The sequence below is a fragment of the Arachis ipaensis genome, chromosome B1, assembly GCF_059453495.1.
Source record: "Arachis ipaensis isolate K30076 ecotype BB chromosome B1, ASM5945349v1, whole genome shotgun sequence".
NCBI lineage: Eukaryota > Viridiplantae > Streptophyta > Magnoliopsida > Fabales > Fabaceae > Arachis > Arachis ipaensis.
In genome coordinates this window covers 68,398,565-68,413,984 of record NC_142436.1, presented here as the reverse complement: position 1 = coordinate 68,413,984, position 15,420 = coordinate 68,398,565, and the positions used below count along the sequence as shown (strand labels likewise).

Below are 15,420 nucleotides of genomic sequence, written 5' to 3'. Positions count from 1 at the left end.
ATTGTTTTGATCTAAAATTTCCATGCATTGAGCATTTTTTGTGTTTTTATCTTTCATCATAAAAATTCAAAAAAATCAAAAAAATATCTTTCCCTCTTTTCTCTCATCAAATTCGAAAATTTGAGTTGACTTTTTCAAAATTTTTTAAAAATCCAATTGTTTTTATGAGTCAAATCAAATTTTCAATTTAAAAATCTTATCTTTTTCAAAATCTTTTTCAAAAATAAAATCTTTTTCATTTTTCTTAAGTTATTTTTGAAAATTCTAAAAATATTTTTCAAAAATCTTTTTCTTATTTTTATATCAAATTTTTGAAAATAACAATAACAATTAATGTTTTGATTCAAAAATTTCAAGTTTGTTACTTGCTTGTTAAGAAAGATTCAAACTTTAAGTTCTAGAATAATATTTTGTGATTTCTTGTGAATCAAGTCATTAATTGTGATTTTAAAAAAATCAAATATTTTTCAAAACTAATTTCAATCATATCTTTTCAAAAATATCTTCTTATCTTATCTTTTTCAAAAATTTGATTTCAAAATATCTTCTCTAACTTATCTTATCTTTTCAAAAGTGATTTTCAAATTTGTTTCAACTAACTAACTAACTTTTTGTTTGTTTCTTATCTTTTTCAAAACTACCTAACTAACTTTCTCTCTTTCTAATTTTCGAAAATATCTCCCTCTTTTTCAAAAATTCTTTTTAATTAACTAATTATTTTAATTTTTGATTTTTTATTTTCGAAAAATTACTAATCTTTTTCAAAAATTATTTTCGAAAATCACTAACTCTTTTTCAAAAATTATTTTTGAAATTCTCCCTCTCTCATCTTATTCTATTTATTTATTCATCTACTAACATCTCCTCATCTCACATCTCTGCTCTCCTCACCCTTGTGCTTCTTTCCTTACATTACATTCTTTGTCCCCCTCTTCTTCACCCCTATTCCTTTTCTTCTTTTACTAACAATAAGGAACCTCTTTACTGTGACATAGAGGATTCCTCTTCTTTTCTTGTTCTCTTCTCTTTCTTATGAGCAGGAACAAAGAAAAAGGCATTCTTGTTGAAGCTGATCCAGAACCTGAAAGGACTCTGAAGAGGAAACTAAGAGAAGCTAAATTACAACAATCCAGAGATAACCTTATTGAAAATTTCGAACAAGTAAAGGAGATGGCAGCCGAATCCAACAACAATAATGCAAGGAGAATGCTTGGTGACTTTACTGCACCTAATTCCAATTTACATGGAAGAAGCATCTCCATTCCTACCATTGGAGCAAACAATTTTGAGCTGAAACATCAGCTAGTTTCTCTGATGCAGCAGAACTGCAAGTTTCATGGACTTCCATTTGAAGATCCTTTTCAGTTCTTAACTGAATTCTTGCAGATCTGTGATACTGTTAAGACTAATGGAGTAGATCCTGAAGTCTACAGGCTCATGCTTTTTCCTTTTGCTGTAAGAGACAGAGCTAGAATATGGTTGGACTCTCAACCCAAAGACAGCCTGAACTCTTGGGATAAGCTGGTCACGGCTTTCTTAGCCAAGTTCTTTCCTCCTCAAAAGCTGAGCAAGCTTAGAGTGGATGTTCAAACCTTCAGACAGAAAGAAGGTGAATCCCTCTATGAAGCTTGGGAAAGATACAAGCAGCTGACCAAAAAGTGTCCTTCTGACATGCTTTCAGAATGGACCATCCAGGATATATTCTATGATGGTTTATTTGAGCTATCAAAGATGTCATTGGATACTTCTGCAGGTGGATCCATTCACCTAAAGAAAACGTCTGCAGAAGCTCAAGAACTCATTAACATGGTTGCTAATAACCAGTTTATGTACACTTCTGAGAGGAATCCTGTGAGTAATGGGATGCCTATGAAGAAGGGAGTTCTTGAAATTGATACTCTGAATGCCATACTGGCTCAGAATAAAATATTGACTCAGCAAGTCAATATGATTTCCCAAAGTCTAAATGGAATGCAAGCTGCATCCAACAGTACTCAAGAGGCATCTTCTGAAGAAGAAGCTTATGATCCTGAGAACCCTGCAATAGCAGAAGTAAATTACGAAGGTGAACCTTATGGAAACACCTATAATCCATCATGGAGAAATCATCCAAATCTCTCATGGAAGGATCAAAGGCCTCAACAAGGCTTTAATAATGGTGGAAGAAACAAGTTTAGCAATAGCAAGCCTTTTCCATCATCCACTCAACAACAGACAGAGAACTCTGAACAAAGTACCTCTAGCTTAGCAAATTTAGTCTCTGATCTATCTAAGGCCACTGTGAGTTTCATGAATGAAACAAGGTCTTCCATTAGAAATTTGGAAGCACAAGTGGGCCAGCTGAGTAAAAGGATCACTGAAATCCCTCCTAGTACTCTCCCAAGCAATACAGAAGAGAATCCAAAAGGAGAGTGCAAGGCCATTGAATTAATTACCATGGCCGAACCCACAAGAGAGGAGAAGGACGTGAATCCCAAGGAGGAAGACCTCCTGGGACGTCCAGTGATCAATAAGGAGCTTCCCTTTGAGGAACCTAAGGAATCTGAGACTCATCTAGAGACCATAGAGATTCCATTGAACCTCCTTATGCCATTCATGAGCTTTGATGAGTATTCCTCTTCTGAAGAGAATGAGGATGTTACTGAAGAGCAAGCTGCCAAGTTCCTTGGTGCAATCATGAAGCTAAATGCCAAATTATTTGGTATTGAAACTTGGGAAGATGAACCTCCCTTGTTCACTAATGAACTAAGTGATCTGGATCAACTGACATTGCCTCAGAAGAGACAGGATCCTGGAAAGTTCATAATACCTTGTACCATAGGCACCATGATCTTTAAGGCTCTGTGGGACCTTGGTTCAGGAATAAACCTCATGCCCCTCTCTGTAATAGAGAAATTGGGAATCTATGGGGTGCAAGCTGCTAAAATCTCATTAGAGATGGCAGACAATTCAAGAAAACAGGCCTATGGACAAGTAGAGGACGTGTTAGTAAAGGTTGAAGGCCTTTACATCCCCGCTGATTTCATAGTCCTGGATACTAGAAAGGAAGAGGATGAATCCATCATCCTAGGAAGACCTTTCCTAGCCACAGCAAGAGTTGTGATTGATGTGGACAGAGGAGAATTGATCCTTCAATTAAATAAGGACAACTTTGTGTTTACAACTCAAGGATCTCTCTGCATCCATGGAGAGGAAGCAGAAAAAGCTTCTCTCAAAGCAGAGTCAACCAAAGCCCCCACAGTCAAACTCGAAGTTTGGTGTTGGGAGGCCACAACCAAACTCTAAGTTTGGTGTCAAACCCCCATATCCAAACTCTAAGTTTGGTGTTGGGAGGTCTCAACAAGGTTCTGCACATCTGTGAGGCTCCATGAGAGCCCACTATCAAGCTATTGACATTAAAGAAGCGCTTGTTGGGAGGCAACCCAATGTTTATTTATCTAATTTTATTTTTGTTTTTCATGTTTTCTTAGGTTCATGATCATGTGGAGTCACAAAATAAACGAAAAATTTAGAAACAGAATCAAAAACAGCGAAAGAAAAATCACACCCTGGAGGAAGCACCTGTCTGGCGTTCAACGCCAGAACAGAGCATGGTTCTGGCGCTGAACGCCCAAAATGGGAAGTATCTGGGCGCTGAACGCCCAAAATGGGCAGCATTTGGGCGCTGAACGCCAGAATTGCACCCTGGAGAAGAGCTGGCGCTGAACGCCCAGAACAAGCATGCTTCTGGCGTTCAACGCCAGAAATGGGCAACAAATGGGCGTTGAACGCCCAAAATGGGCACCAACCTGGCGCTGAACGCCCAGAGTTATGTGCAAGGGCATTTTACATGCCTAATTTGGTGCAAGGTTGTAAATCCTTAAACACCTCAGGATCTGTGGACCCCACAGGATCATCTCAGGATCTGTGAATCCCACAGGATCCCCACCCACCTCACCCTCTCCCTCTCCATTCATGGTCATCTCTTCTGTTTTCCATTCACCACTCACATCCATACACACATCCCTCCATCTCCTCCATATCTTCTTCTTCTTCTATTCTTTCTTCTTTTGCTCGAGGGCGAGCAACATTCTAAGTTTGGTGTGGTAAAAGCATAAGCTTTTTGTTTTTCCATTACCATTGATGGCACCTAAGACTGGAAAAACCTCTAGAAAAGGGGAAGGGAAGACAAATGCTTCCACCTCCGAGTCATGGGAGATGGAAAGATTCATCTCAAGGGTCTATAGCTCAGTGGTAGAATATGTGGCTGCAAATCAAGAGATCCCTAAGATACCTCAAGGGATGCACTTCCCTCCACAAAACTATTGGGAGCAAATCAATACCTCCCTAGGAGAATTAAGTTCCAACATGGGACAATTAAGGATGGAACATCAAGAGCACTCCATCATCCTTCATGAAATCAGAGAAGATCAAAAAGCAATGAAGGAGGAGCAACAAAGACAAGGAAGAGACATAGAAGAGCTCAAGGACATCATTGGTTCCTCAAGAAGGAAACGCCACCATCACTAAGGTGGATTCATTCCTTGTTCTTATTTCTTCTGTTTTTCGTTTTCTCTATGTTATGTGCTTATCTATGTTTGTGTCTTCATTACATGATCATTAGTAGTTAGTAACTATGTCTTAAAGTTATGAATGTCCTATGAATCCATCACCTCTCTTAAATGAAAAAGGTTTTAATTCAAAAGAACAAGAAGTACATGAGTTTCGAATTTATCCTTGAACTTAGTTTAATTATATTGATGTGGTGATAATGCTTCTTGTTTTCTGAATGAATGCTTGAATAGTGCATATATGTCTTTTGAAGTTGTTGTTTAAGAATGTTAAATATGTTGGCTCTTGAAAGAATGATGACAAGGAGACATGTTATTTGATAATCTGAAAAATCATAAAAATGATTCTTGAAGCAAGAAAAAGCAGCAAAGAACAAAGCTTGCAGAAAAAAAAATAGGCGAAAAAAAAAAGAAAGAAAAAGAAAAAGCAAGCAGAAAAAGCCAAAAGCTCTTAAAACCAAAAGGCAAGAGCAAAAAGCCAATAGCCCTTAAAACCAAAAGGCAAGGGTAATAAAAAGGATCCCAAGGCTTTGAGCATCAGTGGATAGGAGGGCCTAAAGGAATAAAATCCTGGCCTAAGCGGCTAAACCAAGCTGTCCCTAACCATGTGCTTGTGGCGTGTAGGTGTCAAGTGAAAACTTGAGACTGAGCGGTTAAAGTCAAGGTCCAAAGCAAAAAAAGAGTGTGCTTAAGAACCCTGGACACCTCTAATTGGGGACTTTAGCAAAGCTGAGTCACAATCTAAAAAGGTTCACCCAATTATGTGTCTGTGGCATTTATGTATCCGGTGGTAATACTGGAAAACAAAGTGCTTAGGGCTACGGCCAAGACTCATAAAATAGCTATGTTCAAGAGTCATCATACTGAACTAGGAGAATCAATAACACTATCTAAACTCTGAGTTCCTATAGATGCCAATCATTCTGAACCTCAATGGATAAAGTGAGATGCCAGAACTATTCAAGAGGCAAAAAGCTATAAGTCCCGCTCATTTGATTGGAGCTATGTTTCATTGATAGTTTGGAATTTATAGTATATTCTCTTCTTTTTATCCTATTTGATTTTTAGTTGCTTGGGGACAAGCAACAATTTAAGTTTGGTGTTGTGATGAGCGGATAATTTATACGCCAGCTCTCTGCCCAATTCTGGCGTCCAGCGCTAGAAACAAGTTGCAAAGTGGAGTTCAACGCCCAAAATGGCACAAAAGCTGGCGTTCAACTCCAAGAAGGACCTCTCCACGTGTAGACTTCAAGCTCAGCCCAAGCACATACCAAGTGGGCCCCGGAAGTGGATTTATGCATCAATTACTTACTTCTGTAAACCCTACTGACTAGTTTATTATAAATAGAACTTTTTATCATTGTATTCACAGTCTTAGTTACTCCGGTTCCCCTCTGGGGCCGAGACCAATGAACTCCATTATCACTTATGTATTTTCAAACGGTAGAGTTTCTACACTCCATATATTAAGGTGTGGAGCTCTGCTGTTCCTCAAAGATTAATGCAAAGTACTACTGTTTTCTATTCAATTCATCTTATTTCGCTTCTAAGATATTCATTCGCACCTCAACCTGAATATGATGAACGTGACAATCATCATCATTCCCTATGAACGTGTGCCTGATAACCACTTCTGTTCTATATTAGATTGAATGAGTATCTCTTAGATCTCTTAATCAGAATCTTCGTGGTATAAGCTAGATTGATGGCGGCATTCATGAGAGTCTGGAAAGTCTAAACCTTGTCCGTGGTATTCCGAGTAGGACTCTGGGATTGAACGACTGTGACGAACTCCAAACTCGCGAGTGCTGGGCGTAGTGACAGACGCAAAAGGATAGTAAATTCTATTCCAGTATGATCGAGAACCTCCAAGATGATTAGCCATGCAGTGACAGCGCATCGGACCATTTTCACAGAGAGGAATAGGATGCAACCAACGACAAGGGTGATGCCTCCAGACGATTAGCTGTGCTGTGAAAGAGCATTTGGACCATTTTTCTAAAAAGATTGAAAGTAGCCATTGGCACCGGTGACATCCTTACACAAAGCCAGCCATAGAAAGGAGTAAGACGGATTGGATGAAGACAGCAAGAAAGCAGAGGTTCAGAGGAATGAATGCATCTCCATACGCTTATCTGAAATTCTCACCAATGATTTACATAAGTATTTCTATCCTTATTTTAGTATTAATTTCGAAAACTCCATAACTATTTTATATCCGCCTGACTGAGATTTACAAGGTGACCATAGCTTGCTTCATACCAACAATCTCCGTGGGATCGACCCTTACTCACGTAAGGTTTATTACTTGGACGACCCAGTGCACTTGCTGGTTAGTTATGCGAAGTTGTGAAGATATGTTTAGACCATGGTTCTGTGCATCCGTTTTTGGTGCCATCGCCAGGGAATCAATTTCGAACAATAATTCACAACCTGAGTAACAATTTCGCATACCACTGAGTCACAATCTAAAAAGGTTCACCCAGTTATGTGTCTGTGGCATTTATGTATCCGGTGGTAATACTGGAAAACAAAGTACTTAGGGCCACGACCAAGACTCATAAAGTATCTATGTTCAAGAATCAACATACTGAACTAGGAGAATCAATAACACTATCTAAATTCTAAGTTCCTATAGATGCCAATCATTCTGAATTTCAATGGATAAAGTGAGATGCCAAAACTATTCAAGAGGCAAAAAGCTACTAGTCCCGCTCATCTGATTGGAGCTAAGTTTCATTGATATTTTTGGAATTTATAGTATATTCTATTCTTTTTATCCTATTTGATTTTTAGTTACTTGGGGACAAGCAACAATTTAAGTTTGGTGTTGTGATGATCGGATAATTTATACGCTTTTTGACATTGTTTTTACATAGTTTTTAGTAAGATTTAGTTAGTTTTTAGTATATTTTTATTAGTTTTTAAATAAAATTCATATTTCTGGACTTTATTATGAGTTTTTGTTTTTTTCTGTGATTTCAGGTAATTTCTGGCTGAAATTGAGGGACTTGAGCAAAAATCAAATTCAGAGGTTGAAGAAGGACTGCAGATGCTGTTGGATTCTGACCTCCCTTCACTCAAAGTAGATTTTCTGGAGCTACAGAACTCCAAATGGCGCGTTCTCAATTGCGTTAAAAAGTAGACATCCAGGGCTTTCCAGCAATATATAATAGTCCATACTTTGTCCGATTTTAGACGACGCAAACGTGCGTTCAACACCAGTTCCATGATACATTCTGGAGTTAAACGCCAGAAACAGGTTGCAAAGTGGCGTTAAACGCCAGAAACTGGTTACAAACTAGCGTTCAACTCCAAAAGAAGCCTCTACACGTGTAAAGCTCAATGCTCAACCCAAGCACACACCAAGTGGGCCCTAGAAGTGGATTTCTGCATCAATTACTCATTTCTGTAAACCCTAGTAACTAGTTTAGTATAAGTAGGACTTTTTACTATTGTATTTACATCTTTGGATTATCTTTTGATCCATTGATCATGTTTAGGGGGATGGCCTCTCGGCCATTCCTGGACCTTGTTCTTATGTATTTTCAATGGTAGAGTTTCTACACACCATATATTAAGGTGTGGAGCTCTGCTGTTCCTCATGAATTAATGCAAAGTACTATTTTTTTTCTATTCAATTCAAGCTTATTCCTATTCTAAGATATTCATTCGCACCCAAGAACATGATGAATGTGATGATTATGTGACGCTCATCATCATTCTCACCTATGAACGCGTGCCTGACAACCACTTTCGTTCTACATGAAGATGAGATAGAATGAATATCTCTTAGATATCTAATACAAGGGACTGAGTCCGAGATATTAGAATCTTCGTGGTATAAGTTAGAACCCATGGACGGCCATTCCCGAGATCCGAAAAGTCTAAACCTTGTCTGTGGTATTCTGAGTAGGATCTGGGATGGGATGGCTGTGACGAGCTTCAAACTCGCGAGTGCTCGGCGTAGTGACAGACGCAAAATGATAGTAAATCCTATTCCAGTATGATCGAGAACCGACAGATGATTAGCCATGCAGTGACAGCGCATTGGACCATTTTCACAGAGAGGACGGGATGTAGCCATTGACAACGGTGATTGACGTGGCGGAAATTGGCGAGTTAAGAATTGTTATAAGAAATGCGTTGCAAGTATAGTCCTCAACCAACCAGAAATCCGCTTATCAATTAAAAAATGGTGTCACAGAAATTAAAATTAAAATACTGGGAGTATGAATCCCAGGTCGTCACCCAACGAGTTGCAGGAAATTATGCTATTTTATTAATCAGATGGTTTTCAAAAAGATTTGAGTTGAATGACAGGTAATTAAATCAGAAAATTAATGTAAATTAAATAAAAGCCTTGACTGGGAGTAGATTAGTTGGAAGCCCTATTCTTGTTGCAATACTTTCAAGATTAATTGATAATTGGGGTTGTTCTGTTTAGTTATCCCTTACTAGGTAGGGAAAGTCAAACAAGTTGGAATGCTGTTTCTATTCACAAGTCCCAATCCGCTTACTTGGAAGGACTGGCGTTAGTGACTAGAGAGCAAACCAATGAAAAGGGAAACTACTCGCTCATTGTGAATGTGGAATTAATAACATAGAAAAGGGAATTAAAGAAAGACATGATAAATAAAACTCTAAGGAATCAACTAAAAATAAAAGTAACTCTTATATTAATAAATTCTGAAATAATCCAATAGTAAGATTGAAGTAAATTAAAGGACATGGGAGAGTAAAGCCAAGTAAAGAAAATGAACTAGATTGACGAAGTCTTGATGAGGTGATAACTCTTCTCAATATCCCAATGCAAAAAGCAATAGAAAATAAAAATCCTAAGAACTATAAATGTGTAGAGAGAAAACCTAGAGGAGAGGAAAACTAGATCTGAAAAACTAAAACTATCTAGAATGAATGTTGTTGTTCATCTCTGCATATTCTCTGGCTCTAGTCTGCTTTTCTGGGCCGAAAACTGGGTCAAAATAGGGCCCAAAATCGTCCCCAGCGATTCTGCAAATTATGCAGATCGCGCACGTCACTCGATCGTGTCATTCATGCGGACGCGTCATTTGGCGTTTTGCTTGTCCACGCAGACGCATCATCCACGCCTCCGCGTCACTTATGCTATTCCAATCCGCGCGGTCGCGTGAGCCATGCGGCCGCGTTACTCCGATTTCCTCTCTTTCGCGCGGTCGCGTGAGCCATGCGGCCGTGTCACTTCTCGCTGGTCATCTCCTTAATTTCTTGTGTTCCTTCCATTTTTGCAAGCTTCCTTTCCAATCTCCAACTCATTCGTGCCCTATAAAGCCTGAAACACTTAACACACAGATTACGGCATCGAATGGAATAAAGGAGAATTAAAATACATAATTAAAAGTCTCTAGGAAGCAAGTTTTTAATCGTGTAATGATTTTAGGAAGGAAATATAAATGCATGCTAATTATATGAATAAGTGGGTAAAAATCATGATAAAACCACACAATTAAACACATTATAAACCATAAAATAGTGGTTTATCAACCTCCCCACACTTAAACGTTAGCCTGTCCTCATGCTTAGTTGAAGGAGATAAAATAAATGAGTAGGAACATGTGAAACTCATGCAATGCAATGCAACCTATATATGTAAATGCAACTATATGATTCTTGTCCACTTGATCAAAAGTAAATAAGCTCTTCAAAATAATTACAAATCAAATTCCATTAATTCAATTCTTATACAGTAAGAACAGCTAAAAATGCAAGAAGATATCTCATGAAAGCGGGGAACATAGAATTTCAAGCATTGAACCCTCACTGAAGATGTATGTACACTCTAGTTTCTCTAGTGTATAAGGTAATTACTCTATTCTTCTCTAATCATGCTTTCTAATTTTTGTTCTTCTCCTATCCAATCAACAACATTTAATATACCAATGCAAACATCATGAGGTCTTTTCAAGGTTGTAATGGGGCCAAGGTAAGGGGAAGGATGTATATATGGCTAAGTAAGCTTATAAATTGAATCTTTATTTAACCCAAGCTTTCACCTAACCTCTATGTATATTCTATATAACTTTAGAATGCATACCTAGCTACCCAGAAATTTCTTTCACATTCCATACTCATGTTTCAACTTTTTATTTTAATTTTATCATACATGCATTGATCCTTGAATTCTTAACTTAACATTGGGGTAATTTTGTCCCCTTATTTATTTATTGAATATTTTTTTTTCATAAACATAAAAATAAACATAGCTTATCAATGCACATAGATTTTTAATTCTTATAGTTTCACATGAGTAGGTATCCAAATTCCCATTATATTATCATGACACATTCCCTTATTATCTTTTGTTCCCACAATTTCCCATACTTGATTGACACACACAATTCTATCTTAATCTAACCAAAGATTCAATTTGGGATATATATTTGTTTTTCCGCTTAAGGCTAGTAATGTGGTAAAATATAGAACAAATGGGATTTAAAGGCTCAAAGTGGCTAACAAAGGTAATTGAAAGGGGTAGCTTAATTTGGATAAGTGGGCTAAACAAATAATGGCCTCAATCATATGCAAACATATAAATATAATAAACATTGGACATATAGGATGAAACAAAATATAGATTACAATTATAGAGAAGTAAACACACATGAATAAAATAATTATGGTTAAATAATGTAACCATTCATAAAGGCTCAAATCTCACAGGTTGTGTGTTCTTTAGCTCAAAAATTATGTTCCAAATACAACTTCAAGCAAATTTAACATAGAAGTTTTGATTAAAATTAGTGAAGTTTTGTTCCAAAGATAGGGTTTTAGAAGAAACTTATTGTCTTTTCAATCAAGCAGAACAAGCATGCAACTAACCTATTACTATGCAATTTATCCTATTCTACAAAAGAAAAATCTAACTAAATATCCTAATTTATTGGTATTTAGGGAAGAAAAATTACCTCCGGAAGTTAGGTACTGACCGACCTCCCCACACTTAAGGCTTTGCACCGACCTCGGTGCCATCTGTCAGGAACAAAGGTGGGTTGGTAGCAGTATCTCCATCGTCGGGGCCATCATGGCTCCCTGTGCTGGTAAAGGAAGTGATGTCCGGGGTGTCTGAGTCCTTGAATTTTTCCAAAATCAGCTCCTTGAGGTATGTGAATCGGCGCTTGTTACAGCGCTCTCTCATCTTAGCTTTCTGTTCCTGCCGATCCAACCTTGCAAGTATCTGCTGGAGCAGGTGGTCTGTAGTAGGTGCTTATGGTGTTGAAGAAGGAATATCTTTAACTGGTTCAGTAGGCTGGCTGATAGTGGCGGCTGGTGGTCTGATATATTTCCCATTAGGGACGTATTGATCATCCCGCGGAAGTATGGCTTTCGTGTCCCCAACTCTGTAGGAGACTCCGATGGCTAAGACAAGATCTGAGACCAGGGCGGGGAAAGGTAAGTTGCCCGCAATTTGTACATGTCCCATGGCATTCCGGATATGTCTGGGTAGATTCAGAGGTTGGTCTGTAAGGATGCACCATAGAAGAACTGCCATGTCCGCAGTGAAGGATGATTCGTGAGTGCTCGGAAAGACGTAATGGGACATGATCTGTGCCCATACGCGAGCCTCCATGGTAAGTGCTGAAGCCGATATTCCCTTAGGGTGGGTGCGATGGTATCCATAGATCCAACGGTTGCCAGGTAGTGCAATAACTCTGAGAACGGCGTCCCAGTCAAAGTGGTACATCTGGCGCTTGAGTGCGGCTTCTTGAAAGGCGTCTAATCCTTCTGGAACAGGGGGAAGACCTAGAGCTTTTTGAATGGCCTCTTTTGTAATGGGGACTTGCTTCTGGCAAACGTAGACAGACTGCAGGGTTGGTAGGTGGAAGTTGGAGTAGAACTCGACTACCCAAGAAAGATTGACCTGCCTTGGCTGTCTCTGTAGGAAATCCCATTGTCTTCATGCAATCTGCGGCTCAACAAATGTAGCAATGTGGTTTAGGAGGAGAAGAAGGTATTCGTTATTGTAACTCCTTTCTGCCAGGATGGGGAACATCTGCTCACAGTAGCGATTGGGAAATCGCGCAGTGTCCTTTGCTGGGAAGGCTTTTTCTTTATCATCAACTTTTATAATCCTCTTAATTTTCTTTGTTGAGGGCTTAACCGCAGTTGAAGAGGGTTGATAAACCCATATTTCATGAGTTATTTCGTGCTTAGTTTGAGTGATTTATTCAACCCTTCACCCACTTATTCATATTAATTGCATCGTTTTACTTTCTCTTCCTTATTATGTGATGTATGTGAAAAACATGTTTCCTAAGCTTTAAAATTAATTATTTTAATTACCTTTACTTCCATTCGATGCCGTGATTAGAGTGTTGAGTAGTTTCAAATTTTCTAAGGCAGAATGACTTAAAGGATGGAAAAGGAAACGTACAAAAATGGAAGGAAAGTGCGAAACGGAGTTTTGAAGAAACTGGCATCCACGCGATCGCATGGACGACGCGATCGTGTGCCAGGCGCGAAGAAGCAGCGACGCGGCCGCGTGACTTGAGCATAGCGTATTCGATGCGAACGCGTGACCGACGCGACCGCGCCACAAGGAAAACTCCAGATGACGTGACCGCGTGACCCACGCGGACGCGTAACAGAGGCCACGTATCAGAATTTACAGAATATGCCCCCAGCGATTTTTGAAGCCCTTTTGGCCCAGATCCAACTACAGAACACACAAATTAGAGGCTATAAAGTGTAGGAATGCATCCATTCAAAAGGAGAGCTCGCATTTTTACTACTTTCCATGATTTTGATTTAGTTTTGAGGGGGAGATTCTTTCCTCTCTCTCTTAGGATTAGGATTAGGATTTAGGACTTCTCTTAGTTTGTAAGAGTGACTCTCGATCCAGGTTTTATGTTTCTTTGTTTTAAGCTTCCCTTTTCACTCTTATTTATTTATTCCAGCACTTGAGTTGATTAATTACTTTTATAATTGAATTTATGAATTATTCCATGTTACAGATTGTTATTTGAATTAATGATATTTGAGGTATTTCAGTTATTGATTGCTTTCTCTTTAATTTGTGTTACCATTGCTTTTCATCTAAGGACATTTTTATTCAAGCAAGTTTACTTTTTCCCCTTTTGGTCTTGGTTAAGAAATCAGTAACTCAACATTATCAAACTCAACATAACTGATAATCGCTATCTTGCTAATTGAACTGAACTTCAATAATCCCAACTTTTTCTTAGGAAATAAATAGGATTCAAAGGTCAAACTAATTAGTCCCTTGACTTTCCTTTGCTTTAGTAAAGGTTAACTAAGTGGAATTTAGATTCAACTTTCATTATTGTTGAGAGAGATAATTAAGTTGGACTTCCAATTTCTTTTACCTTGCCAGAAGTTTGATTACAGTATTTATTTATTTTAATTGCCATCTACTTTACTTGTCGTTTAAATCACTTGCTTCTCACCTTCTAAACCCCGATTACAACCTCCATAGCTAATAATAAGAACATACTTCCCTGCAGTTCTTTGAGAAGACGACCCGAGGTTTAAATACTCAGTTATCAATTTTAAAGGGGTTTGTTACTTGTGACAACCAAAAACGTTTGTACGAAGGGATCTCTGTCGGTTTAGAGACTATATCTACAACGCGACTGTTTTTATGAACTTTTTTACTGGCAAAAATCCCAACGTCAAAATGGCGCCGTTGCCGGGGAACTGCTAACGTGTGCCTTATTATTGGTTATTGTAAATATTTTTCTTTTGCTTGTTTATTTATTTTTATTTTTCCTTTTTATCTTTATTTGCTACCATGAACTCTCACCCCTCTCGCTTTGAGTTTGGTTCTAACTTTGTTGAAGAAAATAGAAGTTACAGCAGGAATATGCATCAAGGTCGGACCAATCAAGGATGGATGGAGCCAAGAGGATCTAATCAACCCTTTAGGCAGCAACACCCTCCGAGATATCCTGGACAAAGACCATTCCACTGTGCATACCCAGCTGAAAGATATGGTGGACAACCTTGTAACTACCAACAAGCCCCACCCCGTGCATATAAACCATCCTTTCAACATAACCTCGAACCACCACACTCACAAGCTTCTCTTCACCATTCGCCACCATATGATCCTTCCTTACCCCAGTACCAATCCAATGACTCCCAATCACCACCACTTTCCTATGTATCATGCCCAAGTCCGGCAACCCGAGAAGCAGAGGTTCGCCTAAAGGAAACAGTAAATAAACTTCAAACAACCATTCGACAACTAGAGCAAACAATAATTCAATGGGTTTCTAGGCGCTCAAATACACAAGGATCAGCCACAGCCCCATGTGAACAGTCTAACGAAGAGCGTAGCATGAAGGAGATACCAGAAACTCCAGTGGACAAGACAGAGAATGAATTCGTGCTAGAACAGGTAGAAGAAGCTGTCATTGTTCAAGAAGAAGAGTTGGTTGAAGATCTAGGAGATGCTGAACCTCCATGGGAATCCAGAACTGAGGAGAACTCCGTCAAGGACGCTACAGTCGATGCTAAGGAGGATATTGTACAATCTCCTAGGCAAGTTGTTTCTGAAGAATCAGACAGAATAACCCAGGACACAAATTCCCTTGATGATGATAGTCACAAGTCAAATTCTCTTAGTAATGAACTGGCATCCGCAAGTGAATTCTCTGAGGTCGAAGAATCTTCCCCAAGTGAATATGAAGACGATGCGGAGGTAGATTTCTCTCAACCTCCAATCTATGACTCAAGTGATGAGGAAGACATAGAAGACTTTGACCAGGACACAGATACAATTGTAGAGCCTTGCAAGGAAGTGGAGGAATTCACAGAAGAGCACAAGGGAGTAGAACTTACAGAACCACCAGAAACACCTACCCCAAGGCCA

The 15,420-nt window shown here is 38.8% G+C and overlaps 1 non-coding gene across 1 annotated transcript; it reads right to left on the bottom strand.

Moving 5' to 3' along the window:
- Nucleotides 1–1,569: 1,569 nt before the first annotated feature.
- On the bottom strand, nt 1,570–1,677 carry LOC148576929 (small nucleolar RNA R71). Its single transcript, XR_015904005.1, has one exon. It is a non-coding gene; the product is annotated as a small nucleolar RNA R71 (small nucleolar RNA).
- Between the last annotated feature and the right edge of the window lie 13,743 nt (nt 1,678–15,420).